The sequence below is a fragment of the Electrophorus electricus genome, chromosome 8 (assembly GCF_041902795.1).
Source record: "Electrophorus electricus isolate QZ-2024a chromosome 8, ASM4190279v1, whole genome shotgun sequence".
NCBI lineage: Eukaryota > Metazoa > Chordata > Actinopteri > Gymnotiformes > Gymnotidae > Electrophorus > Electrophorus electricus.
The window spans coordinates 11396725-11411686 of NC_137504.1; positions in this window are offsets into that span (position 1 = coordinate 11396725).

Genomic DNA, 14962 nt, shown 5'->3' on the forward strand with positions numbered 1-14962 from the left:
ATTGACCTCCCATAAACCTATGTGTCTATGATTTTGCTGTGCTTTTATTTTTCGTGAAAGCGCAATCATTTTTCTCAACAGAGGCTCCATTTGTCTGCTTTCCTATGACAACCCACAGGCCCATGGAGGTTGTAGTTAGAACACAGGTTTGCTTCCAGCTCCATCTGAGGAAGGGCTAGCCTATGCAGAAACCAAAATTTTTGCTTCCAGCTCCATCTGAGGAAGGGCTAGCCTATGCAGAAACCAAAATTCCACCAATGTGCTAACGTTAGTACAGCAATTGTTGGTATTATGTTGCTACAAGTGTGTCACGACATACCCACTGGCCTTATTAGTGGGAGCACACTCTCAAACACACAGACAAATGCACCCACATGCAGATACAAACACACACACACACACACACACACACACACACACACACACACACACACACACACCAAACACTCGAACTTGAGTCTGGAACGTGGTCTGTGTCCTTCTTTCGATTTCCACATTTAGCCTCCTTGCATGATCCAAAGGTGGTTTTGCGTTACACAACTACAGCATTGCACCCTGGCAGGCTTCCAGTGACCTTTTAGAGATCCAGGTCTTGGCTTGGCGCTCCGGCCCGGCCGCTGCCTTCGTACCCCGCTGTTGGACATCAGAGAATGGGTCAAGATGCTCCACTGTGAGCTTCATTAGCACTGCCTGGGGAGGTTGCGGGAGGAGTGAGTGTGTCTGTGGCCCTGGCCTGCATTTCAGCACCACGGACGTCTTGCTGAACTGGCATATGTGGCAGTGATACACAGGAGTGTCATGCAGAAATGACATGTAGGAGCATCACATTGGAGCAACATGCGGGAGTGACACATGTAGGAGCCACGTGTAGGAGTATCATGCAGGAGTGACTGGTTGGAGTCACATGTAGGAGCGTCATGCAGGAGTGACATGCAAGAGTGACACAGAGGAGTAACATGCAAGAGCGACATGTAGGAGCATCATGCAGGAGTGACAAGCATGAGGATGGGTGGTTGACCAAGGGTGCAGATGTGCTTGCTGGAAAATCCACGGCAAGGGTGGGCCGTCCAGCTGGCACCCTGAAGCTGGCAGCGCAGAGTAATTAGGAATAGAAGGTGTTTAATGTTATAATGGGCATGCCGTCCAATGAAAGGCAAGCAGGGACACAGAGGGCTGTGTGGTTCCCTCGCATCATGCCTACTATCATTGACATGGACAGAATGTCAACGATGCTAAATATAGTATTGCTGGACACGCTTGGTGAGACGGTTACAAATGCCACCCTTTATCTCTTAATCATTGATGGAGGCTTCCTGAAAGATAGATATAAAATAATAGTTTGGGACAAGACTATATGGTTACTTGAGCACATTCTTGCAAACAACCCCCCCCCCCCCCCCCCGCACAGTCACAGTGTGAATGGAAATGTGTGCCAATATACAGAGATTCAGTCATTCAATTCAAAAATATGTTGTTAAGTGACTACATGTTTCCCCTTTAATAAAGCACATGATGTGCTAAAATGGCTTGTTTATTAGAGCCTCCTGAGTCATGGAACAGCAGTGTCGACACGTAGCACAGCCATCAAACAGCAGTTCCTCTTCACTCAAAAGGACACCACAAGTCACCCCCCCCCCCCCCCCCCCCCCACACACACACACAAAGCACTGAGAGAAGAGACTAACACTATGGTCACACTCTATATAGTTTCACATGCAAGTTATTTCCTTTCTGTGTCTGGGCTGTGAAGTAACCGCCACCCCACCCTCCCGGATGCTTTTCTGTGATATGACTTAGTGCTTTCAATAGCAGTATGTGACTATGTGAATAGCTAACAGTATGTGACTATGTAAAGAACTAACAGTATGTGACTATGTGAATAGCTAACAGTATGTGACTATGTAAAGAACTAACAGTATGTGACTATGTGAATAGCTAACAGTATGTGACTATGTAAAGAATTAACAGTATGTGACTATGTGAATAGCTAACAGTATGTGACTATGTAAAGAATTAACAGTATGTGACTATGTGAATAGCTAACAGTATGTGACTATGTAAAGAATTAACAGTATGTGACTATGTGAATAGCTAACAGTATGTGACTATGTAAAGAATTAACAGTATGTGACTATGTGAAAACAGGACACCCTTTGTATCTCCACTTTATTTATATGTATATCACATCCTTTTTACATACACTTCTATAATTAGGAAGCTTATATTTTATATTCTATAACTTCTATAACAAGCATTCACTCATTATTAGCAATAACAAAATCCTTATATGAAGAATTCCTTTGATGAAGAGAACAATTCATGGGCAGCATGGAAATATTTAAAAGACCCTGCTCCAAGCAGTAGTTTATAGAATTTTTAAAATCACATCACAGTCATCAGTCAGTTGCCATCAAGATGATTAGGGAGAGTCCTAAAGCTTTAAACCAACAGATCAATCATTTGATTTTGCAGAAAGCTGAGCAGTCTTACTCTGCCAAAGGCTTTTGCCTATTAGCACATATGTCCACTAGAGGCCTGCTTTGGCACCAGAGGCTTCCTCTGTGACCACAGCCAACGAGCGTTCACTAGGAGGGATTCACACTTTCAATTACCATGGACTGCTGCCTGTGAGCATACAGCTGGTCTTGGGTCAGTTGCCTCTAGCTGGGTCCTAACATAGAACAGTGAAAGTGCTGGTGCAAAGCTGATGTCAGGTCAGCCAATCTTAGGGCAACAAGGTCACATGGATAGTCTTCACTGGATTTATTCAGATCTGAATAATGTTTTGTGAAATAAACTTAAGATATATATATATATATATATATATATATATATATATATATATATATATATATATATATATATATATATATATATATATACTTAAGATATATATATATATATATACTGTCTAGTTTAATGATTAGACAGTTAATCATTATTAGACAGTTAGTCAGTTTAACATTATTAAACTGTTAATCCAAGACAGGGAAACTCTTTAAACCTTGCAATTCCTGAGACTTGTTTAAACTGAAAATCAAAGACAGCATTGACTGAGGTTAGTTTGTGCATACTATAAGTAATACAGAGGGCTTGATGACATCCCTGTTTTTGTTACTTCAAAAGCTAAGTTTGCACCAAACACTACCTCAAACTGCAAACTGACAGAATACAAGAAAAGCCGTTGACAGAACAGCAGTAGACATGGAGGAAAATAATGCCAGTTTTCTTTATTGATGATTAGAAATTCTATACATTTTTTTAATAATATAAAATTTTTTTATATATATATATATATATATTTATGGATTTATTGATATATTGCTTTGTATCTTGTGCATCTTTTGTAGCAAGTATGTACACTATGCAAGGACTGGTATTTTAATGCTTCAGTTTTAATGTAGAAAAAAAGAACCTTTTAACACTTGCCAATTGTGCGTAAGACTCTCAAAGACTATCTATTCCTACAAATGCCATTTACTTACCATTGTACAGTATTTTGTATTTGAGTATTTGAATGGAGAAAAAACAGCAAAAAATGTAAATAAAAAGAGGAACCTTTTGAAAACAGGCCAATTGTACTTAATGTTCTCAGTGACAACATCTTCCTTACATATGTTACCTAGCCTTGAAAAACTGGCAACTGTATCAGCTGGACAGATGGCATAGCCAGTCTGGCTTAACTCTCCCATTATGAGAATCCAAGAGGGTGCTTTGAAACGAAGTTGTTTCACTCCAGTGAGTTGTGTTATTGCAGAGGTGTGGCCAGACAGCAACAGATACGCACTGGGGCAAGGTGCACTCACACAAGTGCGTTCCCTTTGTACCAGCTGGACAGAAACAATACCATTCCATTTTGTCCCAGTGTGAATAAATGCTTTCCAGATGTTGCTTCAAAACTCAGGCTGGAATGCGGGCTGGAGTGTGGAAGCCTGGAACACTGCATCCTGGGATATCCTGTGCATGATGACACGATAGCCCCACAGAGGATGATGACCACCACCAATGTCATTAGGCGAAAGTTGTTTGCAGATTTTGCAGAGAGGAGAGTAAACAACAATTGAAGGGTTTATTGGATGCAGTTCCTGCTCAGGACTTTGGAATAATTGTTTTACATTGTTATCCCACAGAGAGAGAGAGCAGCAGAATTAGCCATATGCTTCGTGATTCCAGTCTTAGCTCCACTTACTGTCAACTGGCTCCACTAATGACTATGACATACAGGGCTCCAAATAAAGGTCCACACAAAAATAGACTTCATTACATTTCTCCAAATGTACAGCGTAAGACTGCAGCTAGGTCATTTTAATGTAAAGACTGAATCCACCATTATATATAAGAAGAGGACCGATCTCAAGTTTCCTTTTGTGTTCTAATGAAGAAATAGGAGATCACTATATCCAGATCAGTCCTCTTACTATGACATGCTTGATAAATATGGGTGAATGAGTTTGGCTCATGCATTGTGGCACACTTTTTGCTAGAAGCCTTCACACTTTTCCAGGAAACATGCTTGCTTTACATTGAGTATGACTGGCTTATCATCTTTTATGGCATGTCAGTGCACCACCAGCTCCCTAAATAGCCTCAATCTCAGGGTTAGACAGTGCTAGGGTAAGGGCACTACCTTACTCTATATGTCCACTCATGAAACTTTGCCTCCAAATACAATGACATTAATGGTCATATGCATTTTGTATTGCTTTGAGGTCTGAATTTTGATCAAATATAATTAGAAAACATGATTATCAATGTCTTGTACCAAAACGGTTCGATTCATAATTGCAAGGGTAGCATTCTGTATTAAGTTGATGACTGGCATTCTCCCAATACACACACACACACACACACACACACACACACACACTCACACATCTCTCTCTCTCTCACACACACACACACACACACACACACACACACACACACACACACACACACACACACACACACACACTGCAAATCAGCAGCAGTTGGCCTGCACATAGAGTCATAAAGGGAGGTAAACTGCTCAATCTAGCCTTCTCTTTAACAACACATTTGACTAGCAGACAGCCCCTCAGGTGACTGTGCACCTTTCCAGAGATATTGACTTTTCTCTGTATCCTGCCTGTGAACTGTCCAAATCAGCTTAACCTGAAGGTGTACACGATCCTCTCTTTTGCCAATCGAATTTCAATAACCAAATGATAATTGGATTAGATTTGTTGATGTTAGTGCCTCAGATTATTTTTCTTTGGTTCTGATTTTTTTTCTTTTCTTTTTTGCTTCATTCATTAACATCTCAAGGATGGACTTTTCAGCTGCCGGAAATATAGAACTAGAAAACCTAAAGGTAAAGTCTTATGTTTGGTATGTTTGATAAATGGTTTTAATAACTAATGACATGGATTATGGTTGTGTAGGAATGCTTTCAATGGCACAGACGTGTGATGCACAAAACGCATGGAGCTGGGGAGAGTGGAGGCACGGTTAATCATTTCCCTCCATCTCAAACACTACACAGTGTTCTAAGTACTGCTTTTCTGAGAGGTGGGGGCAAATGTCCCTCATGTTTATGTGACTGTGCCAGGACTAGTTGAAAGCACACAATCAATGCTCGGGGCAACCCAGCATGACGACAATATTTCTGGAACCCCTTTAGCACAACTACACTAGCTTTGGAACACCTACAGTATGAATACAGTATGAATACATCTGACCACCATGTCTGAGACACCTTTAGAGTGATTACATCTGGTTAGCATGTACATCTGGTTATGGTATTTTAAACCACCCACAGATTTGATTTATAGCATTTTCATCAGGAACTTATATAAGAACACAGCTGCATAAGGCAGCAAATTAAAAAAGTCTTTATTTGCCTGTACTATATTACCATTATTTACCCTGTTCTGCAGTGTGTAAAATAGTTTGAGGCTGCATAGACTGCATAAACCCTACATTTAATTTTTCAGCTAGAGCGATTATGGGTGACAGTAGCACTTTTAATTTAGTATTATATTATATATTATACATATGATTGTGTCAAAGATTATTAATGGCCTGGCCAAAAAATAACTTTTAACCCACATTATCTTCAAATTATGGCCATCAAGATGTGCTTTATAAGTAAAATAAGTAAGATGTGTTTTTACATCTAATTTCAGCCAAGTGGTTTCCATTTTTGATAAATAATGATAAAAGGTTCACAAGAGAAGCTGTATTAAATTAGATCAATGTCTGCTTTATTTATAACTCATTTATTTTCCCATATTTTTTAACACCGAATTCTCTTCAAAACATGTTGATGGGTCCCTGTTTTTTTTTTTTTGTTTTTTTTTTCAAGGACAGTCACCATTTCCCATCAAGCTACAGATCAACAGCCATTCAGGAAGTGCCCAACTGGGTTCCATGTTCAGCCAGCATGTTCCAAAAAGGAAAAGGGCCCTTTCGATTATCTGTTCAGATGTTTATGCTGCTGTGGAAATTTGGGTTTGTGGAGCCAGGCACACACGCAGCCTGTGGCACTGCTGGACAACCCACCAATTACAGCCACCTGCATCTCTGCATTTTCAGTGCACTGAGGTAGTAAACAAGCTCACTCTAGTGGACATGCATGACTGCACAAAATGCGGGCCGTTCAGAATGATTGGGTTCAAACGGAGCCGATTTGCGTATCGGAAGGCAGGAGTAAGAATACGTGTGAATGCTGAGCTTGCTTGAGCGTCTGGGTAATGGATAATTTGGCACAGATCATTTGAATAAGTAGCAACTCTATATACAAATTGATGTTATAGAAGAAAATAGGTATATAAAAATAGTATTGAATACTTACCATGGTCATCTTGGAGAAAAATTCACAACAAGCTTGTTGCAGTATTGGCTAAATTCCCTTATCATTCAGAATGTGGAAAAAGCTGTTAAAGCCACAAGCAGACACTTGAAAATCTAATGTTGTTATTATATCTCCACTGAATTAGCCATATTACCCCTGTTAGGTGCTTTGCTTTCCAAATATAGCCATTATGCTCCTTTGTAAGCGATAACTGTGAAGGTCTTGATCTCAATGTCTACAAATGCGCAATACATCATTTAGAACTTTCAAATGTGGTGCTTTTTGTCACTTTCTATTTTTGCATTCAGAACTCTGTTTGTAAAGAACATGGGGTTTCAAAAGCCCAGTACCAGGGAAGCCACTTTCAATGTTGTGAAAATCTTTGTTTGTGTATTTCAAAACAAGGTGGATCTTTTAAATTGGAGTATGGCCATTTCTCATTTTTTCTCTAAGGCACTGTTCCTGCTCCTGAAAATACTCTGTGTAGAATCAGTGTTTCTCTAATAATTTATTTTTCTTATGATTCTTAGTGCAATCGCTAACTTCACAAAGGTAGGTAAATACTCCAGGCCTCCTTGGAGACCTTTGAAAATATCAGTGAGCTGTGTGGGGGAAGATGGATTATGATTACCAACCCAGAGAATCTCTTCCATGCATGGGTCACAAAAGGTAAGCGCGAAGGAGGGAGCCAGAAGGAAAGGCTTACAGTTTGTAACAGAAACCCAAGTAGAGTCGAAAGTCACAAGTCTCAGAAGATGTAGTGGTGGTGAGAATAATGATGGTGATGAGAGGTTGGGGTGCAGGCGAATGCCACTGCCCATGGACTTTGTGGCTTCAGCTGGTCTCCAATGCAGATAATATGACTCATCTTTCCTCCCAGGGACCTGACACACACTGCTCACTAACAGACGAGATGATCCCTGAATAAAGGATAGTAAACACTCCATGGCCTGCCAGCAGGCGCACTACCCACACAGGTTGTGTCGGAATAGAAGCAGATCTACTCTCAGGCACGGGCTCAGTTGTCTTGAGGTGTAAAATAAAAGAACAATGGTTGTGAGAGAGTCTGAGGGATAAAGCTCCAATTTTAGATTTAGATTTAGATTTATATAAAGATCCGATATTAGCTCTCATTCAGAATCTAGTTTGTCAAAAGGAAATCTAGTGATGTGACTCTGAAATGGAGATCCCAAGAAGAATTCAAAAGAAAACAAAAGTAAAACATAAATGAGTGGAATCAGATTTAATCAGTTATAAAACAATCAATTAAAGTAATCAGTCAGGATAATTGACGTGAATGCCTTCCAATGTGTTTTGGTCCTTTACCCCCTGCATTTCTGTGTTTGCTCTGCTCCAACATACCTGATCACCTTGGGCTTTATAGGCAGCCAGTGAGTTGGCAAGGCACACTAGAGAAGGCAGAGTACAAAAAAGACTGGAGCCAGGGAATCATTGGCTTTGGCCAATCGGTTGTGGCTGCCCGGCCACAAGACACTAGACAAAGCACCCAGGGGTTGGACTTGTGGCCTTGAAACTTCACAGAAAGTTCATTTTGTTGCTGTAGGTTTTCAAAGCAGTGCTGCTCAAGAGGGAATTGTTCATGGCTGTCAAGACTCACACTGAATACAAAAGCAAAATGTTTTATTGCACATTATAAAGACAAACAGTCCAAGATAAAAAAAATAAATAAAATCACAGTGAGCAGGGCAATAAAGGCAATCCAAAAATCAAAAACAGTTCAAAGAACGCAAGGTCAAAAACACAAAAGAGATATACAGAACAGGGTTCAAAAAGAAAGAAGTCTGAAGCAAAAAAGACTTGACAAATAAAAGCATGAAAACAGGGAGAAAGCCACAGAGAATGTGTAGTGTGAATGAATATATGAAAGTCCTTATAACTAGGTGATGATTAGCTGGGAAAGATAGATACTGAAGATGGCCCCCATCCTTCCAGGAGTCTAGTAACATCCGGACCTTCAGTCTCCAGTGGGGGAGTGTTTCCACTAGCAGACCCTCGATCACTAGGCTGAAAGGAGAAACACAGAATGATAAACAAATACTGAAATAGGAATACAGTTTGAACTTGTAAGTGATTAGTTTTATGCTTATATTATCTGAAAGGGACCAATATAGCAAGGATGGGGTAACTGAGTTAAAGGTCCCATGGATAGCCAGATTTGATCACCTGGCCGATATTTTATTGCATCTACGGTCAGGCTGTGTCTTGAGCTGATGCCGAGCCTATTCCAGGCAGATTCCATGGATACAGAGATTCTGTGGATACAGAGGTGGTTGGTATCTTAAAATGCATTGAAATAGTGGGGCGACAGGTGGAGGAATGGTAAAGAGAGTTCTGGGTATAATCAGAAAACCCTGTTTCAAGGATTAGGCTATTCATGACAGAAGCTTAGAACATATCTGACCAGTTCTTGGTTCGGCCTTTGTCTTGTGGCTGGTAACCTGAATGACCTGAGAACAGTGGTAGCTCACTGTTTAAGGTACTTAACTAGTAGTCCGGAGGTTGCCGCTTCAAGCACCACCACTGCCAAATGGCCACTGTTGGTCCCCTGAGCAAGGCCCCTAACCCTCAATTGCTCAAGTTGTATTCAATCATAATTGTGAGTCTTTTTGCATAAAAAGCATCAGCTAAATGTAAAAATGAATTAAGGCTCATTGGAATTGGGTTGCAACACAGAGTTTTAATCTAATAATTGTTATAGACTGGGTTTTGAGTTAGGTAAAGTGAGGTCTGCTCATGATAGGTGGCACCATCAATTGCAGTGGTTTGGTAATGTGAGTGATCGCTCCCTTGAATAAGGGATGAGTTTCTACATTGTGGACCTTGAGGGATGATCTTGGGGGATGCAGGGAATATATAATACACAGATTAATTCCTCTTCTATGACGTTTCCTGCAGCTCCAGAGTCTATGAGTGCTGTAGAGACAAAAGAGCCAGGGTAGTGAGTGTAATAAAAACCATAAAAGTCTTAGGAGAAAGTCATGAAAATATTTCATTTACCATTGTAGTCTGTGGCACTGGTTCCCATGATATAGGTCAGGCTGGTCATGTAGGGATATGCAGCAATCTACATGGTGGTGTTGCTTACCACAATAAAGGCATAAGCCTTGTTGTCGATACCCGTTTCTCCTGGGGTGTGAGATGATTGGTGCCCAACTGCATGGGTTCAGGAGCTAGATCAGAATGGGAAATGGGAAGTTGCTGGTTGGTGTCTTCTCTCCCATAGAAGCCTGTTGAGGCGAATTGCCATATTAATCATACCCTGAAGGCCAGCTCTGAACTAATGTCTTGCTTCAGGCCTCTACGAGGGCAGATATCAAGGCCTGATCATTCCAGCCATATAAGGAAGCTATACTGTGAAAATCAATCGCATGCTGTAGCAATACATATTGTTGTAGCAATATTATTTTCTCAGCTCCTGCTTTTTCATCTGTGGGATGGTTAAACATGGCTTTAAATGTGTTAATAAAGCGCTTGTAGATTTGGGTCTCCTCTCTAATTCTGTTCCACACAGCTGTTGCCCAATCCAACGCACTCTCAGTTAGCAGAGATATGACTGTGGAAATCCTTTCCGTCCTTGGCTGGTAAACGACTTCTAGTTACAGGAAAAGAACGGTGAATATTGATGGATAAAGCTCTGGGATTTAGAGGATGTTCTGTTAAGGTGATGGAGGAGTGACAGGTGGTGTTGCAGCTACTGGAGCAGAACTGTTGGATGGAGGTGTTTGGAGTGCCAGAATGGAGTGTTGAGTTGGTGTAGGACCTGGTAGACGTCAATTAAGGAATTTCCCAATTGCTTGAATTTCCGATTGTGATCTCCAAGACATCTGGCCTGACTCCAAGGTAAAAATACAGTGAGCAGGGCAAAAAGGCAACCCAAAAATCAGAAACAGTTCACAGAGCAAAAGGTCAAACACATGAGCAATATAGGCTAAAACAGTAATGAAAAACCTGGTACGCAGTGCAGGGTTTAAAAAAAAAAAAGAGAAGTCCTAAACAAAAAAGAATTGAAGAATGAATGCAGCAGAACTTGGAGAAACCTGCAGCAAATAAGCATTGTGAATGAACTGAGACCTTAAACAAGCCATGATTAGCTGCAGGTATGGGAGGTGGAGAAAAGAAAGTTACAGGTTAAAAGGCTGGTGAGTTGGAATGTGGAGGCAGGTTGGAGGCAGAGCTGTAGGCCTGACAGTGGCTCTGGACATGATAGATGCCCAGTTGATAACAGAGGACAAGAAGTGGTCTTGGAAAATTGATAATGCTTGAGGTTACTTGACAAATCCCTTCACACATCCCCCTTTGTTTAGTATGACTGGGATGCCACTTTCTGAAAGACCAATATGTTTTCAGGCTTTGACTAAAGATGGTTAAAAGTCTTTTTATAAGAGTCTGTGTCACCACAGAAACTTTGTCCCTTGAGAAAGATGAGGGACAAGGAATATTATATATGAAAAATAGTGATGCTACATTTTCTTGATATATTTATTGTCTTAATTACACAGGTAATTGTGTATTAGATTGTATTTTTTTTTTTTTTTTTCATGTTAATGTTTTATAATGCAAAATTCTAAGCCCCCTTTCCTTCTTATCTTCAGTCCACAGACTGAAGTGTCTGACTGAATGTGCACAGTGGGTTGGAACAGGACATTACATTACAACCCACTGCATAATTATCACCCACAAAATAATAGTGCATTTTTCTTAAGGTCAAGATGCTAGTTTATTCCTGTATATGTTTGATGAATGGTTTAGTTAATTGTAGGTCCATATTGTGTATCTGGTGTACATATTATCGCTATCTCAGATTTTGCCAATGAATAGTTAGGCCATTAATGCTTGATGGAAAACACATGAGTGTAACTTTTACAGTCTATTACAGTTTATTACACTTTAAATGTTCCCCATTTGTGAAAAACCATTTCATTCATAATCCCACATGTAATAGTGTGCTGCCCCCTAGTGCTGACGTCTAGTAATGATCTCAGCACTGAACACTATAGTGTTGCCTGTTCTATACGGTATAAGCATTACATGTGACACTGAAATATTAAACTGGCTTCGGTTAAATAATAGTTATGATATTTATAATTAGATGTTACTGTTTGGCTTTACCTCGACATTGTTTCCTCAAGGTGAGCTTTACTAGCCAAAACCAGTCAAACTCCCTCTCTTCATCAGTGGATAGATTAAGACTACAAGGCTACTGTTGGCTGGATATTTTGGGGGTGGTAGATGACTGTGAACACAGCAGTTTCACTGACACATGTAATAACTCCACCAGAACTGCTGTGCCTGATAAACTCATTTTAGCTCAATACCCACTACCATACCAATTCCATGTAAGTACTGCCACTACGTTAAGAATGGTCCCAAGTAATATCTGGTCAGCAGTGTGGTCAGAATCTGATCAATGATGAATAGAGTTAAGGGTGGCTGACGGATTGTGCACTGGCTACAGTTTGTAATTGTACACAAAGGCACCTATAAGATACGTATCTAGTGTACCTAATCAGGTATCCAATGGTCAAGGTAAAAATCTTTCATCAATGCTTAAAACAAAACAACAAGAAACTGATCAGTATAACGACATTTGCAATGCATTTTTCTAAGGTTATTGACTTTTTAGATACAACATGCTACAACCAATATGCCAAATAATATCATGTAACTGATTAAGAGAAGCCATATTTTCTCTGTGCAATTTATATTTGGTTGACTTTTTTATGTGGTAGGCTTTAAAGCTTGAGTAACTATTTTAATAAATATCATTTAAGTTTATTGAAGATAGCCCTTTGAGGCTAATATGACTTCTGCCTTTGGTACTGGATACCAGAGTGTAAGCATATGCAAAACAGGGTTTGCATTATGAAATCCTGTCAGTCATCACTGAAAAGTCTGTTTCTGTTGCTTTCTGAATTTCCCTGTTTCAGCAGTTTATAGAATGCATGCTTTATTTAGTTTATTTATATATGTTATTTATGTACTTTATAATGCCTAGATAAGCTATTTTCCTTTATTTGTTTGTGTATGAAAAGCATAAAAGTTCATACATGGTATAACTGGCAGTGAAATGCTTTTTGTAACTGCTCTGTCCGTGGCTGAGGAGAGATACTCAGGAAATGGAATGCGGTTTAATGAATAAATAAATATGTTATGATGAATGAAGAGGGGATGTATACTATTCATATATACAATGCACAATTTACAGTTTTTACAATTTACAGTTTTTTACAGTATATTTTTTTATGCTGTTATTGTGGACATCATACGCAGACTAGTCCCATCAGTTCCATCAGCTGCCCTGATACAGGGCCCGAATGGCCTGCGGCAAGAAGCTCCTCTTCAGTCTCTCTGTGCTGGTCTTCAGAGAGTGAAAGCGCTTCCCTGACCTCAACAAAGAGAAGAGCCTATTGTTGGGATGGTGTCGGTTCCTCACAATTCTCCTGGCCTTGTTCAGGCACCGCTTGTCGTAGATGGTTTGCAGGTCAGGAAGTTCCGTATGAGTGATGCGCTCTGCTGAATGAACCAGGCTCTGGAGTGCTTGTCTGTCCTGCTTGGTGCAGTTCCCAAACCAGACTGTGATGTTTCCCGTGAGGATGCTCTCAATAATGTGGGTGTAGATGTTCCGCAGCACCTTGGAGGGCAGTATGTAGTCTCTTAGGCATCTAAGGTGGTAAAGATGCTGACGAGCATCTTTACCACCTTAGGGAAGTTGGTGTAGCAGGACCAGGACAGGTCCTGCAAGATGTGAACTCCAAGGTACCTGAAAGGTACCTGTCTACTCTCTCTACCATGGTTCCATTAATCCTAACAGGTTAGTAGTGCCACTCCTGCTTCTTGCTGCAGCCCACAATCAGCTCCTTTGTCTTGCTGACGTTTAGGAGGAGATTATTTCCCTGGCACCCGTTCTCCAGGTGTTTAATCTCCTCCAGGTAGGCCCTCTAGTTGTTGTCCAAGATCAGGCTCAAGAGGACGGTATTGCTAGCAAACTTGACAATGGTGGTAGAGCTGGCAGTGAGCACGCAGTCCTAGGTGTACAGTGAGTATAGCAGGGGGCTTAGGACACAACCCTGGGGAGCTCCAGTGCTGAGGGTGAGGGTGGATGAGACACAGTTGTCCACCCGTACTGATTGGAGATCCAATCACACAGGGATGGATGCAGTCCTAGATCCTCCAACTTGGTTGTGAGTCTGGAGGGGATGATAGTGTTATATGCTTAACTGTAGTTGACAAACAGCATTTTAACATAATTACCTCTATCTTTGTCCAGGGGGGTCTGTGTGGTGTGGAGCAGATGTGCAATTGTGTCATCAGTGGAGCGAATGTAGAGTGAAAGTATGGAGAGTGCTATAAAAATTGAAATGCTTTAAAGTGTTATATAAATAATATCTACTTTGCTTGGCATTAGTGTTATATTTGACACTGAAAGCTGAAGCTGCCTTCATTGGAGTAAAAATGATTGCAATTAAATTTAGATATAATTTATAATAATTATATTTAAATATCTCTTTTTGGATTTACCTCATCTTTTCCTGAATGTTTTATGGGCTACCTAAGTATTTTACCAAAAGATCTTTACACATTTTTAAAGGTTGGTCAGTAAGATGTATGAATGCATGTTTGATTATACACATGGATATCTCTTCAAAATCACTGCATTGTTTTCACTTACCCACCAGAGTGCGCCACAAGTTGGTTTTAGTTACTTGTAGTCATTTATAACAGATCCACAGCTACGCTATAATAATAATACAATGAAATATGCTTGCGACCATTTAGAGTATAAAGGAAAAAATGTCTTGTATATGGTAAAAAATATATATTTTTAATAAATTAAAAGCAAAAAAGAAACCAGCTAGTGCATTTTATTGGATACAATGAGTTTTACTGAATAGTTTATTCATTTATTTATTTTTTACAAATGTATGTCAGTGATCGTGCACTTGTTTGGAATTTTCCAATTTATCTGAAAGGTGGAAAGAAAGCCTAATGCTTTAATACTGGGATCGATAAAGCTCAGTAGGACTACTTTATATTTCTCGAGATGTGCGGCACCGTTCAAAATACCACTACAGAGATTTATATTAGACATTAAGTGAAGGGCTTAACAAATCCACTCCTAAGACCCAT